This window comes from Pezoporus flaviventris, unplaced genomic scaffold (assembly GCF_033815535.1).
Source record: "Pezoporus flaviventris isolate CSIRO_AGI_PZ_B2104156 unplaced genomic scaffold, CSIRO_AGI_Pfla_v1 ptg000093l, whole genome shotgun sequence".
Classification (NCBI taxonomy): domain Eukaryota; kingdom Metazoa; phylum Chordata; class Aves; order Psittaciformes; family Psittacidae; genus Pezoporus; species Pezoporus flaviventris.
In genome coordinates, this window is record NW_026892641.1 from 3119228 (window position 1) to 3131450 (window position 12223).

The following is a 12223-nucleotide window of genomic DNA, read 5'->3' on the forward strand; positions in this document are numbered from 1 at the left end:
AAATACACACAAATTGATTTGATATATGTGATGAATAAGACAAGGAGGGCAACTGCTTTCTCCTGAAAAATACATAACTGCCTTCTTGCGGGAGCAAACATGCTTTGTGTGCTGAAGAAGGGAGTGTGCACCTCACACTGTCTGCAACTTTGAAGGCTGCTGCAGCAGCATCTGAGAGCTAAATGTCTCTGATTTGAGGAGGATGAAGCTGATCCACAGCTCCCTCCCTCTGCAACATGGTGCCAAGCTCTGTCCAGACATGCCCTGCCCCTGCCTGGAACCTCTGCTGTCACCAAGGCTGTCTCTACTTGCGGAAAGCAGAGCATCTCCCAACAAGGAGAACCAGCTCCTGGGTCTCCTCCAGTTATTTCTGGCTTATTTCCCTGTAAAGGAAACAAAAGCCATCAGGTTTCACCTTCTTAAGCCCCCTGCCAAGCTGCCATGAGGAATCTCCTGTGTTCCACATGACTCCCACAACTAACATGCTAGAGAAATACCATCTCAGGAAAGCTGATGGTTAAACATCAGCAACAGAGTTGGATGTGATTATATCCAGGAGTCAGCCAACTGCTTCACATCATCCTTCTCCTTTCCCTTACACGTACACAGGCACACACCACGCTTGCAAATGGAGCTTCACAGATACAAAGAGCACTGCAAGTTTGGAACAACTCACCCAAATCTCTCCAGTCTTAGCTCACATTTAAATGGCAGCTGTCAGAGTCTACCCTTGTTCTACAGACATCACTTGGCTGCTTCTGGTTCCTATGATTTCACTTTTGATACTGCAAACCCCTTCAGAGGAAAAACATCTCTTGAAGAGAACAGATTAACCAGGAGTTAATACATGTAAAGTCTGAGTGAAACTGTAAGGGCCCATTTGGATTTAAAATGCACCTTCAGACTCCTGCAGAGGAACAAGTTAAGAGCAAGCAAAACACTTCCCTTTGGTGAAAGAAAACATATCAACCTCAAGAGGCAGCTGAAGATCCAGCCTGCTTGTTCTGCAGCATGAATCAAATGAAAAGCGTATTTCATTGATCTCAGAGCAAAACCCTATGGTAAAACCTTAAACAGCATATTCCAAACTGGCCTTGGGATACCCCTCCTTCTGAATTCCCAGTTGCTGCAGCAGCTCCTTGGTGCATCAGAAGTGCAGAGAACTTCTGTTAGCAACCAGCTACAAAAAGAATAATACATTTGCAAGGATTATCTGTATATCTGGTACTTAGATCTAGTACCAACACCTAGTTATAAACAAGGAGAAAAGCCTATGCTTGTAAGTCTTATATGCCCAGAAGACAAACCCATCTTCCTTCTCTCTCCATCTGAATGAGTAATGCTCATCCTTCTAAGTGTGACAGCTCTATTCTGCTACCCTGCTCTGAACCATCCCTTGTTTTGCTTCCTTCCTGCCCCCCTCTCCTGGCTTCCTTTCCCCTTCTTTCATCTTTTTGCTTCCTTGCCCTTGATCTGGTTACAGAATTTAACATAAAGTAGCAGATGTCAGTGATGTGCAATAAATGCATGTAGATTTATTACAGGAGCAGTGAGCCTGCCACCAATGTGGGACATGGCTCTGTACAGCCACTTCTGTACAACAGCCTTCCCCTCACTGCACTGACACCATTCAAACAAAGGGCTCCTACAGAGGTTTTAGTGAGGTCCTAAGAACATCCAGTGGTTTTAGAAGGTGATTTCAACAATATGGACGCATTTCCCACATGGAAAGATGAGCCTGCTAAAGCTCAGGCAGGTTATAAAATGGTTCAATTCTCCTTGTTAATCTTTAAGGGCACTTTTACAGCTGTGCTAAGTCACAGTGACCAAAGAGGGTAAAGGGCTGGAACGTTCCAACTTCACCTCGAGTCCAGCACCTCTGGATCATCACCAGTCTGAACTGATGTTGTCACGTCTCATTACCAGTTATGAGCTAGTCTGTGACAGCAGCTCTTAGACTGTAAGATACAGGGTGAAACAGGAGTGGTTAGAGAACCATAAACCAGAACCAAATATACACAGTAGCTTGGGGAGTGGAAACCAAGGTGCACACTAAGTGATAAGCAGATTGGAGCTGGAAAGGCTGCTCCTCTTTGAGTCACAAACCATCAGTGATTCCCTAAGCAGGGACTGGGGTTGGGATCAAACCTGCTTTCCCTTCCCAGCTACTGGAAGCACGCTCCTCCTCGCACAGTCCCCACACACACACTTATATGCAACTCATCAGAACAGTTCAAGGTAACTCAGCTCATTCTTCCTGGGTTTGAGTCATGGTCCCTATGATAATCTTGGGGTTTTCCTTTGGGAGAGCCAGTGAATCAAACCCCCAAAGCTGTTTCTCACTCAGCTATAACCATTTTACATCAGAAGTGAGGGATTTTTTTAGCATCACAAAACTGCCATCACACAGCACTCACTTTTCTGAATACTAAACCCAACACTCTTCAGACATGTAAATACCCCATTGGCTTTAGTGCCCAGAGAGCTTAGGGAACTCCCACCCTCATGCTCACCAATCCCTGAGCTGTGAAGCCATGGTGTAAATCACACCACCAACCATCTTTTTTAACCCAGGCCAGTCACTGGACACTGGTTACAGCACCCATCAGGGTGCTGAGGCACTGGAACACCCAGAGAAGCTGTGGCTGCCCCATCCCTGGCAGTGTTCAAGGCCAGGTTGGACACAGGAGCTCGGAGCAAGCTGCTCTACTGGAAGGTGTCCCTGCCCGTGGCAAGGCTTGGAACTGGATGAGCTTTAAGGTCCCTTCCAACCCAAACCAGTCTGGGATTCTATGAAACAAAAGCAGCAGCCTGGGCACAGGCAAATATTCCATAGGGATAAATGTATGACTTTATTAGCTGGCCTAATAAAAGGTCCAATCTCACACTACAGATCTTGCCTGGTTTCACTTGCTACAACTGCTGCTGGGAGCTGCGCCACGCTGTTCTCTCTTCAAAGGACACAGCAGCGCCTTCTAAACTCTGTTTAAAGCCATGTTTTCAGTCAGGTCAACAAACCTGGTTTGAACTCAGCCCCCCACTGCCAAGCCTGACAGGAGGGTTTGGGGATTTACGAAGAAGAGAAGGCAAACAGGAGGTTTCTGGGCTCAAAATGACGTCAATGTGCAGTGTGCGCTTTGGTGGGGTGGCATGTGAGGAATGCAAACCTGTAACCTTTAACTGCAGTGGGTGGCTGGCCCAGGGAAATGAAGCATCCAGATAAGCATGCAGGGTTTCAGCACTTCAATTTCCTCTAGGACAATGTGCTTCCCACTGCAAGTGTACAAAGGAGCTTGTGTCACCTTAGGGTAAAACCTGAAGCAGATGCTGAGCTGCAGTCTATACAGGAGGCTGAGGTGATATTACACAGGAGAGCATTCAGTACTGGGGCTGGGCTGGGTCTGTTGGTTTGGGAACCAGTGCTCCAAGCCACTGAACTTGCTTCCATGGTACCTCCCCTCCAAGCTTTTCCAAAGAGGACAATTTTCAGGCATTTTCTGCTTTAAGGGGTTTAAGGAGGGGGGGGGGGGTTGCTCTTGGACAGCCCTCCAAGAAGGCTTCTGTCTGCCCAGCAAAGAATCACTGGTAAGTAACTGGAGAACTGCACTTGGGAGCTGCAGTGGTAGAGCAATTTCATGTAGCAAGCTGAGGACTGGGAATGCTGCAATCCATCTATTTCTTGTGAGCAGCAATATTCCCCTTCACAGCAGAAGCCACATAAATGCGTGTGGTGTGCTATTCCCATGTACTCCAGAAGTTCTGCACTGGATAAGGCCATTTATTTTGTTAAAACTGGGGATTTGGCACTTCCCATCTGACAGAGCTTTTGAGACTGCTGACTGCATCTACCAGTAGTGGCACTTGCAAAAAGCATTTAACCTCTTTGTACCCAGGCCTCTGTTTCATATTCCCAGCAGCACACCTCTTAAATTGCCCCAAAACTAAACCCTATGGTAACAGAAAGCAGAAGTTTAAACTAATATGCCATGAGAGAAAGGAAGATGTGTGAGGGCATGGCCAAGTCCTAGGATGCAGCTACACCACTCACATTAGCACTGCAACCCAAAACATCAATCTTTAATGTGGACAGGAAAAGAGTGACTCAGATGATGGAAAAGGGAATTGACATGATGCAAATCTGGAAGGTGGAGTCGAAGCTCAGAGCTGGTGAAAGCACTGAGACAAGTAGTGGGGTGCCAAAACCAGCAATTCACTCTACCAGATGCTTTTATTGTCAATGGAGATGGTCAGCTGCAACAGGAAGGAGAAAATATTCACATATACATTAGAAAGGAAGGTTCAGGGCAAATTCTGCAGACTTATTTCCCCTCACATAAGAGTACTGACTATCTTGTACTCCTTTTCAGCTGTGTGTTGAATACAGAGGAAGCTGATACCCCCCCTCTTTGAGATGCCACTTATCACCCCTGCAGTACATTAATCATCTATTCTGGCTTTCTGTTTTAACTCTAACCAGCATCAAGGTGTAAGCTTTTGGTCCGAAACGAACCTGAACGTACCAAACTCGAGCTCTCCACATGCTGGAACATGTCAGCTGCTCAGTGGTGAGGAGAAGTGGTATGCACCAGGTATGAGGCTAAAGAAAGAGCTCCAATTCCTGTGCAAACTCCTGAAAACAGTTACACAAAAATGACAAATATCTGCTCAGTTTTTGGCAGGATGAGCCCAGGGCCTGCTCAGGAAATCATCCTCATGCATCACCTCGAAGTGGGGTCCCGAGTTTTGAGTGAATAGTGTGCTTCTGGCTCTCCCAAACTTCAGCAGCACGACCCACAACTGCCACTTGCCCTCCTGGCACACAGGGTGAGAGACACATCCACCCTCTTGACTCAGAGCTGACCTGAGCAGAACTGAAGGGGCCTGTGCAAGAGGCCAAAGCAGCTTGTTAGAAACCCATACTACCAAATCCCCACTGAGAGGATGGCAAAGGTGCTGTCCTTGCAATCCACTTCTGTGCGTGCCTGTTACTTGATTTCATAGAACCACAGAATCCCAGACTGGTTTGGGTTGGAAGGGACCTTAAATCTCACCCCCTTGAACACTGCCAGGGATGGGGCAGCCACAGCTTCTCTGGGCACCCTGTGCCAGCGCCTCAGCACCCTCACAGGGAAGAACTTCTGCCTAAGAGCTCTTTCAATCTCCCCTCTGGCAGCTACTGCATGTCTACTACATTTATTTTAGGATATTAAAACCAACCCAAACCATACCACAGAGCTGCTGAACTGTGAGACCATCAGAAAGACAGACTTGTAAACCATGAGTTAATCCATCACTGTTTTTCAGGAGCTGTTGTTTCACACACCTAATGTGAAGCTCAACGTGTCTTAGGGATTTTTGGGCTGTTTTCCTGATTAGTCATTTGCATGGAAATGAAGATGTAAGAATTCAGCAGTCGTGTTCTGACAGCGTGGCAGGAGGTATTAAAGAGAACCTGGCAATATTACAGCATGAAGAGGAGCTTATGTTGGAGCCCAGCACACAGTAGAGGATGGATATTTGTGCCCCCAAACCAAACTGGATCCACAAACCTGCCAGAACGCCCCAGTGATGGAACAGAACAAGACACAGCACTCAACTATCTGGGTCAACACATCTTCCAGCATGTCCTGTGTCTGTTTGAAATCCCCAAACATGTCCTGGAACTCAGAAACCAGCTCTTCCAACCCCTGCATCTGGCCGAATGCACAAGTCATCTGCCTGAGTGTAACAGATTACAGATGCCAAGGCCACATGCAGTAACTGCACCAGCAGCCACATCCTTGCAGCAGACTCTTGTGCAGCTCTGGCTTGTCATTTCCTCATCAAAGTGACACGTCTAGATTTATTCTTGTCCTGTTTATATGGTCAACAGATGCGACTGAACTCATAGTGGCAAGAGAATTGAATCCTAATGTAAACCTTTCTTTCTAACTTCAGTTGCAGGAGCTGTCTTAGAGCTGGAATTCAAGCCATACACAGTGAAATCTAACCTGCTAAATGGTCACGCTGGCTCCTGGGCAGCACCAATAGTCTGCACAGTGTTGGAAACAGCCATGGCCAACAGCAGGCCCTGCTGAGTGATGGGAGAAGCTGAGAGCTGACAACAGCTTGTGCCCCAAACTGCTTGGGAACCACTGGCAGACAACAGAGAGCTCTGTCTGAAGGCACGGAGTGTGCTAGATGAATCCAGCCAGAAGATTAAAGCATAGCTACAACACCCAACCTAGATAAAGCTTGCAGATTAAGATCACGCTGTAGGCATGTAAAACACGTTACCACTCCTTTCATTAGAAGTCAACCTAAAGCTGTTTCTTTCCATCACTCTGCTGTGATTACGACCAAGCTTTCAGTCTCAAGGTGCTGGTGTACCAGGAGAAGAAGCAGGAGTGTTCAAAGATTGTCTCCTTTTGTGGTAGGCACCTGCCAGTAAGCTTGGCAACATCAACGCTGTTATTTCCATCACTCAAATATTTAGTGCAGGAGCTCTGACTGTTTAGAAATATAGCTGTTTTGATCTCTCCAAGATAGATGATTATAGGTGTTGGTATACAAGTGCAGCAATGTGGCTAAATGAAAACAAGCTAAAGAAAAGAGGAAGAAAACAAACAGACAACGGGACAGCACCTGTGTTTACTGAGCATTGAGGGTGTAAAGCTGCCTGGAGAATGCGTTTTCGAGGGAAGAAAAAGCAATGCCACCTACGATGAGAACTTCATTACAGTGTTTGAGTAACATGGCATCAGTTATTAGTGAAAACAAGGAGATGAACAGACAAAGTGAAGCTAAGGAGCTGGCTGAAAAGAAGTCATTCGTGTACTTGAAATAATCTGAAGCATTTACCTCTCAAGTGCCATGAGGACTTGTCTTAGCCATGATCTCCCAATGCTTCCAGAGAGACACTGGCTCAGAAAATGCTGATGGAAAGGTTAAGATGTATTGTCAGCACAATGCAGAGACAAATGACTGAGAACTGCAGGCCTAGGAACAGAATGAAATTCATGGGAAATCCAAGAGTATGGAATTAAAGCCTCAATATTATACATTAGGAAGCAAATAACGGACTTGGGCTAGAACCTGGAAGCTAAGCGAGTTAAAAGGGACTTTGGAGCAAGATCTCCACATGATTAAATTCAAACTGAAAGGCCCACAGACAACCCAACTATTTGAACACCCCATGCTTTGGTCAGGGATTTGCCAACATTCATTTTAACCTCCTGAAAGGCTCCCAAGAGAGTGCAGCTCCCTCTTAACATGCCTCTAAAGTAAAGTATACTCAGACCTTTACAGAGCAGTTGACTTCACCAGGTGATGTTTCAGCTGGGAACATGTACCAGCTCGAAGCGATAGGGCACACATTAAGTGTGCTGATCAGCAAGGCAGCACCTCTTAATCTTGGGATCTAATTAAAAGAAGAGATTACAATAATCAGGGCAGCTCAGCAGTGTGCGACGTATGTAAATGGTTGCTCTGACGCCACTGATGGCTTCTAATGCAACAGCTAGAAGACAAGATACTTCTTGAATCCAGTTACAGACATATAAAGAAGACAAACATTATTTTCTTAAGACTCTCTATCTTTCTACTTAACTGAGGTTCACGGCTCAAACTAATTCCATGCTTCGTGCAGCAGCTGATCTCTTAAGTAAGATGAGCACCTAAATAAGATCCAGTATCTAAAGTGACTGACAAGAAACCTGGAGAGGGGCTTTGGACAAGGGCCTGTAGGGAATGGCTTTAACCTGCCAGAGGGGAGACTGAGATGAGCTCTTAGGCAGAAGCTCTTCCCTGTGAGGGTGCTGAGGCGCTGGCACAGGGTGCCCAGAGAAGCTGTGGCTGCCCCATCCCTGGCAGTGTTCAAGGCCAGGTTGGACACAGGGGCTTGGAGCAAGCTGCTCCAGTGGAAGGTGTCCCTGCCTGTGGCAGGGGTTGGAACTGGATGAGCTTTAAGGTCCCTTCCAGCCCAAACCAGGCTGGGGTTCCATGGTTTATCTGCGGGGAATTTAAAACAGTAACTCTGCACCGTTCCAATGCAAAGCCCTTCAGGAACACTACCAGGTACAATACTCTGGCTACTGTACCCCTAATGACATGGAAGGAACTCCCCGTGTTGTCACAGCCTTCTGCCTGCCCCAAGCCTTGTTTTCCCCAAGAGTTCTCCAAGTTAATTTGCAGCCAGCTCTTTCAGACAACAGAATGTTACCATTCACTGCTTCAAAGGCCCCACATTTAACTTGTTGCCTTTTAGAAGCTGTTGTGTGAAGTACAAACCTTATGTGCCTAATATAGCTTTCACATGCTTGAATAAGCAAAGCAGATAAACACCACCTTCACTTCAAGCTTCTTATCGCAGCAACCTCACATCAGTGTTCCACATACTGCAAAGGCTCTACCACCACGAGCTGTGACTGCTAAAAGGCCTTTTAGAGACTGAATTATGTTTATTCTCATAATACAAATTACTGTGAACTTCACTAGGCAGAATGTATTGAGATGTTTCACAGCAGATTCGCTGCCCTGCAATCTGGGTTGTTCACAAGGTCTCTGAAACAGCACACGATCAAACTATTAGCGGCATTACCAGAGCACTCTGGAGGTGTTTGTGCCATCAAGACAGGAGCAAATCTCGCTTCTTTCAAGTTGTTTTGTTCCTAGAATAAAAGGAACAGGTGAATTCATAGTCCCCTGCCACAGAATGTAATCAGATTATGGATTGATGCGTTAGCTCCCTGAGGCACACATGCAAATTCAACCACTCTTTCCACGACAGTGCTCATGCATAATTTTTATGTGATCCTCACGGCTCCTTTGCACTTTCACTCTGTGCAAAGCCAGGTTAAATCTTTCCCAAACTTCTCAGTGTGGAAAAGCCCTTCCCTCGCTAAAAAGTGAGGCTTTGGGTTTATAGCCTTTGGTCTTTAACAGCAGTACAAACAAATGACACAAAACCAAACCCAGCTGAACATTAAACTCTTTCAAGTACTGCAAATGGCCAAAAACCATCCATAAAGTGCTTTCATTTGTCACATGGCAGCAACTTTCCCGATTAAACTAACTCCAGAAAGCTGTTTCTCCTAGTTGTACCATGGATACCCAGAGAATTTCAGTGTTCCCTTTCAGCACTGCAAGTGCAGCAACACAAACAAAGGAACAATACACACCAAAACCACTACTCAAGCCCACTTCCCACATCAGTTACAGCAGCAAAAACCTCTAAGCCCGTTTTGATGGGACCACGTGAATGAAATCTCCAGGAAGATGGCATGGGATTTGTATCTGCAGACCAAAATACATAGGATTTTCCTAGTAGCATCACTGCATTAGAGCCATGAAGGACTCAGAAGGCAGAAAACTTCATCTGTGCTTCCTCACACGTGCATTTCTCCATTTCTTCCGAGACAAAACCAGGGCCTAAACGCCCCAACAGCAACCAAAGTGAAGGATCCCCTCCTCTCTGCTGTGCCTCCTACCTTATGTGCACAAGGCTTTCATTTTTGTCACTTGGAAATGACAAACCTGTCTCCTCATTTTCCAGAAACAAACGACTGTAACTGCATATCACCATCATTAGGTTGGTGACAGCCAAATCTGGCTAAGTGCTAGTTTTTACTAGTTCAGCACAAAGCTTACCTGTCAACCCATGCATTGTTTGAAGTATTCAGGTTTATGACAAAAAAAAAATAAATGACAGCTTCCCTTCTCTCACTTTTATTTTGGATGAGCAAGGAAGTGTTATACAGCAGTGAAATCCACAGTAAATGGGTCTTCTCCAAGTCCAAAGCAATTCTTACATCTCCCTTAAGCACAGGGCTAGTCTCATTACCCCCCAAAGTGCTGGAAGCCTGCACTGCCAAGCAACACCAGTGCAGAACCTGTGTAAAGAGCAAAGGGGAGAGATAAAGGCAAAGTCACACACCCTGTACAACGTGAAGAGGAGAAAAGGCAGTGCTGCTCCAGACAGTGTGGACGGCAGCCAGCTCAAGGTGTCACAGACACATAAACAAGCAGCCACCTTTCCAACGGAAGCAGCTACAAAGCATCCTGAGCAAGTCGAAGCAAGGCAGGAATGTGGTTGTGTCATCACCCTTTTAGCCCTTTATGTTGCTAATGACTTCTGCAGATAAACTTCAGTGCCTAAAAGGAGCTCTTCCTGGCCCTGAAAACTCAAAATCCTTGTATTCACCCACAAACCACCTGATCAGGTGAGCAGCAACTACCTGATCCTCCCCTCGTATGGCCAAACCTGGACTGGCAGAGTTATATCCATGGATCAGGCTGGGGCTCCGGGCAGTTTAATGGGTTTTCTTTCAACCTTTAGTGTCTTCACTAACATTGCACAGAAACTTCCCAGAGGAGGTCTTTCTTTCTGGGGTATTTACCCACTGAAAAAAGGCACTGAAAGAAAACTGCTGAAACTCTTCGACCTGCAGAGCTTCAACACTACATAAGTATCTGTCCCCAACACCCACTAACCCACCAGTGATTCCCAAACACACTAGTGGTTGCTAAAGCTCTTGGATCTCCACTTTCATGCTTCCAAAACCTTCCAGGAGGCTGGCAAGAACACACCATAACTTCTTCCACGAAGCAGTCTTGGTAATACCCAAATACATATCAACCACCATCTGTAACTAGATTTATAAACCAAGAACATCTTCAGCATCTCTATTTCCACTAAAACAGCTCTTGCTGCAATGACCACGTTTATTTGTGCTTCTGAATGAGTTACACACAGTAAAGTGTTTATAATGCTATCACAGGTGAGCTACAAAGCGTCCCTTTATTAGAAAGCATCTCTGCTCTGACAAAACCTGCCTGCGTTCAGTGCTCCTGGGTAAAGCAAGCAAGCAATTTGTGGTCAAATCACCTCAGAACAATACGGCAGAGCTCAAAGAGGAAAGAAAAAGTGATGTAGAACAGCCTCCACAGGCAGATGTACTAAACAGACTGGGATGATACAGCTTGGGAAAGGACTGAAAAACAACCCAGAGAAAGAACACTGAGAACACAGACGTATAAAACCGCAGATCAGGCGGTGACTGGAAAAAGGTTCTTTCTTCTTTCTCATGCACGTCCTTCTCACACAAAAACCAGGAGGCACTCAATGAGGCTCCTATTCATTGGGTTTAAAGAAACAAACCCAAGAGTTCCTCTTGCACAAACTGTGGGATTTATTGCAGAAGCTACGAGTGTAAAGTGCTCAAAAGGTCTCGGCAAATCCAACAGGCACCACCTACCCTCTAGCCTGGGCCACCTCCAAACCCTTCACCTCATAGGGGAATGACTTCTGTGCTATGTGTGCTCCTCTGTTTGCCCTCTACTTGGAACATAAGAATTAAATGTATTCCTCTGTCCCATCCCATACATGTGAATTCCATTTCACTGGGTTTGCCACTCGTGTCCAGGGCTGGACATTTGTTTTAATCCAGTGAAACCATCAGAAGAACCAATCTGATTTCCAAGGCAAGTTAAGAGAAATGGACCCCTATGTTTACTTCACAATAAGCACACAACCCCTTAATCAGATCTCTATGGTACAACAGCATCTTTCAAAGCAACAGGAGCACCCACAAGCGCGAAGCGTTTGATTTTCTTACACAGATCGATGTTTCCAGTATTATTTTTCTCTGCTTGTAACTGCTGAAGTGTTAACCGCCCACTTCCCCATCAAAATGCTACTACTACAGGTAGAGGCACATCTCCCACCCAGTTCTGCTCCTGCCATCTTACACAACCCTGTTTCAAAGGAAGAAGCAATTGAGGCTGCTGCCCCTTTGCAACCATTCATTCCCAGATTGATGCCGTCTCTCAAGCGACAGACTGTGAACACGCTCTGCAACCGCGGCGTTTCATTTAGAAGTCAGCACTTGACACGTTGAAGTATTTGGAATTCCTCAAGTCTGGCTGTCTGCACAGTTGCATAATTTGAGCAGGGATAACCTACTTCTAACCAGGCGAGAAGGAAGAATGTCAACAGACAATCCCGTCTACGTCAGGGGACATCTCCTTCCTCGTCACGTGCCCGCAGAAGCAGCGCTGCTCTGTCAGTTTGACTTTCTCCTCATCTAAGCTGGTGGATTAGGGTGCTTAAAAGGAGTGACGTTAGACAGACAGGAATATACCCCAATGCTCCCAAAGGCCTTTGGGAAAGAAGTTTACACCATGCAACACCAGTGAAACGCTAGATGTGAGCTTCAACGCAAACGCCAAGATCTCCTCCGTCTCA

At 46.0% G+C, this 12223-nt stretch overlaps 1 protein-coding gene across 1 annotated transcript in view; it reads left to right on the forward strand.

The window, feature by feature from the left end:
- Positions 1 to 12223, forward strand: part of NFRKB (nuclear factor related to kappaB binding protein) — a 254050-nt gene that overhangs the window by 93845 nt on the left and 147982 nt on the right. The gene's annotated exons all lie outside the window — the stretch shown is intronic.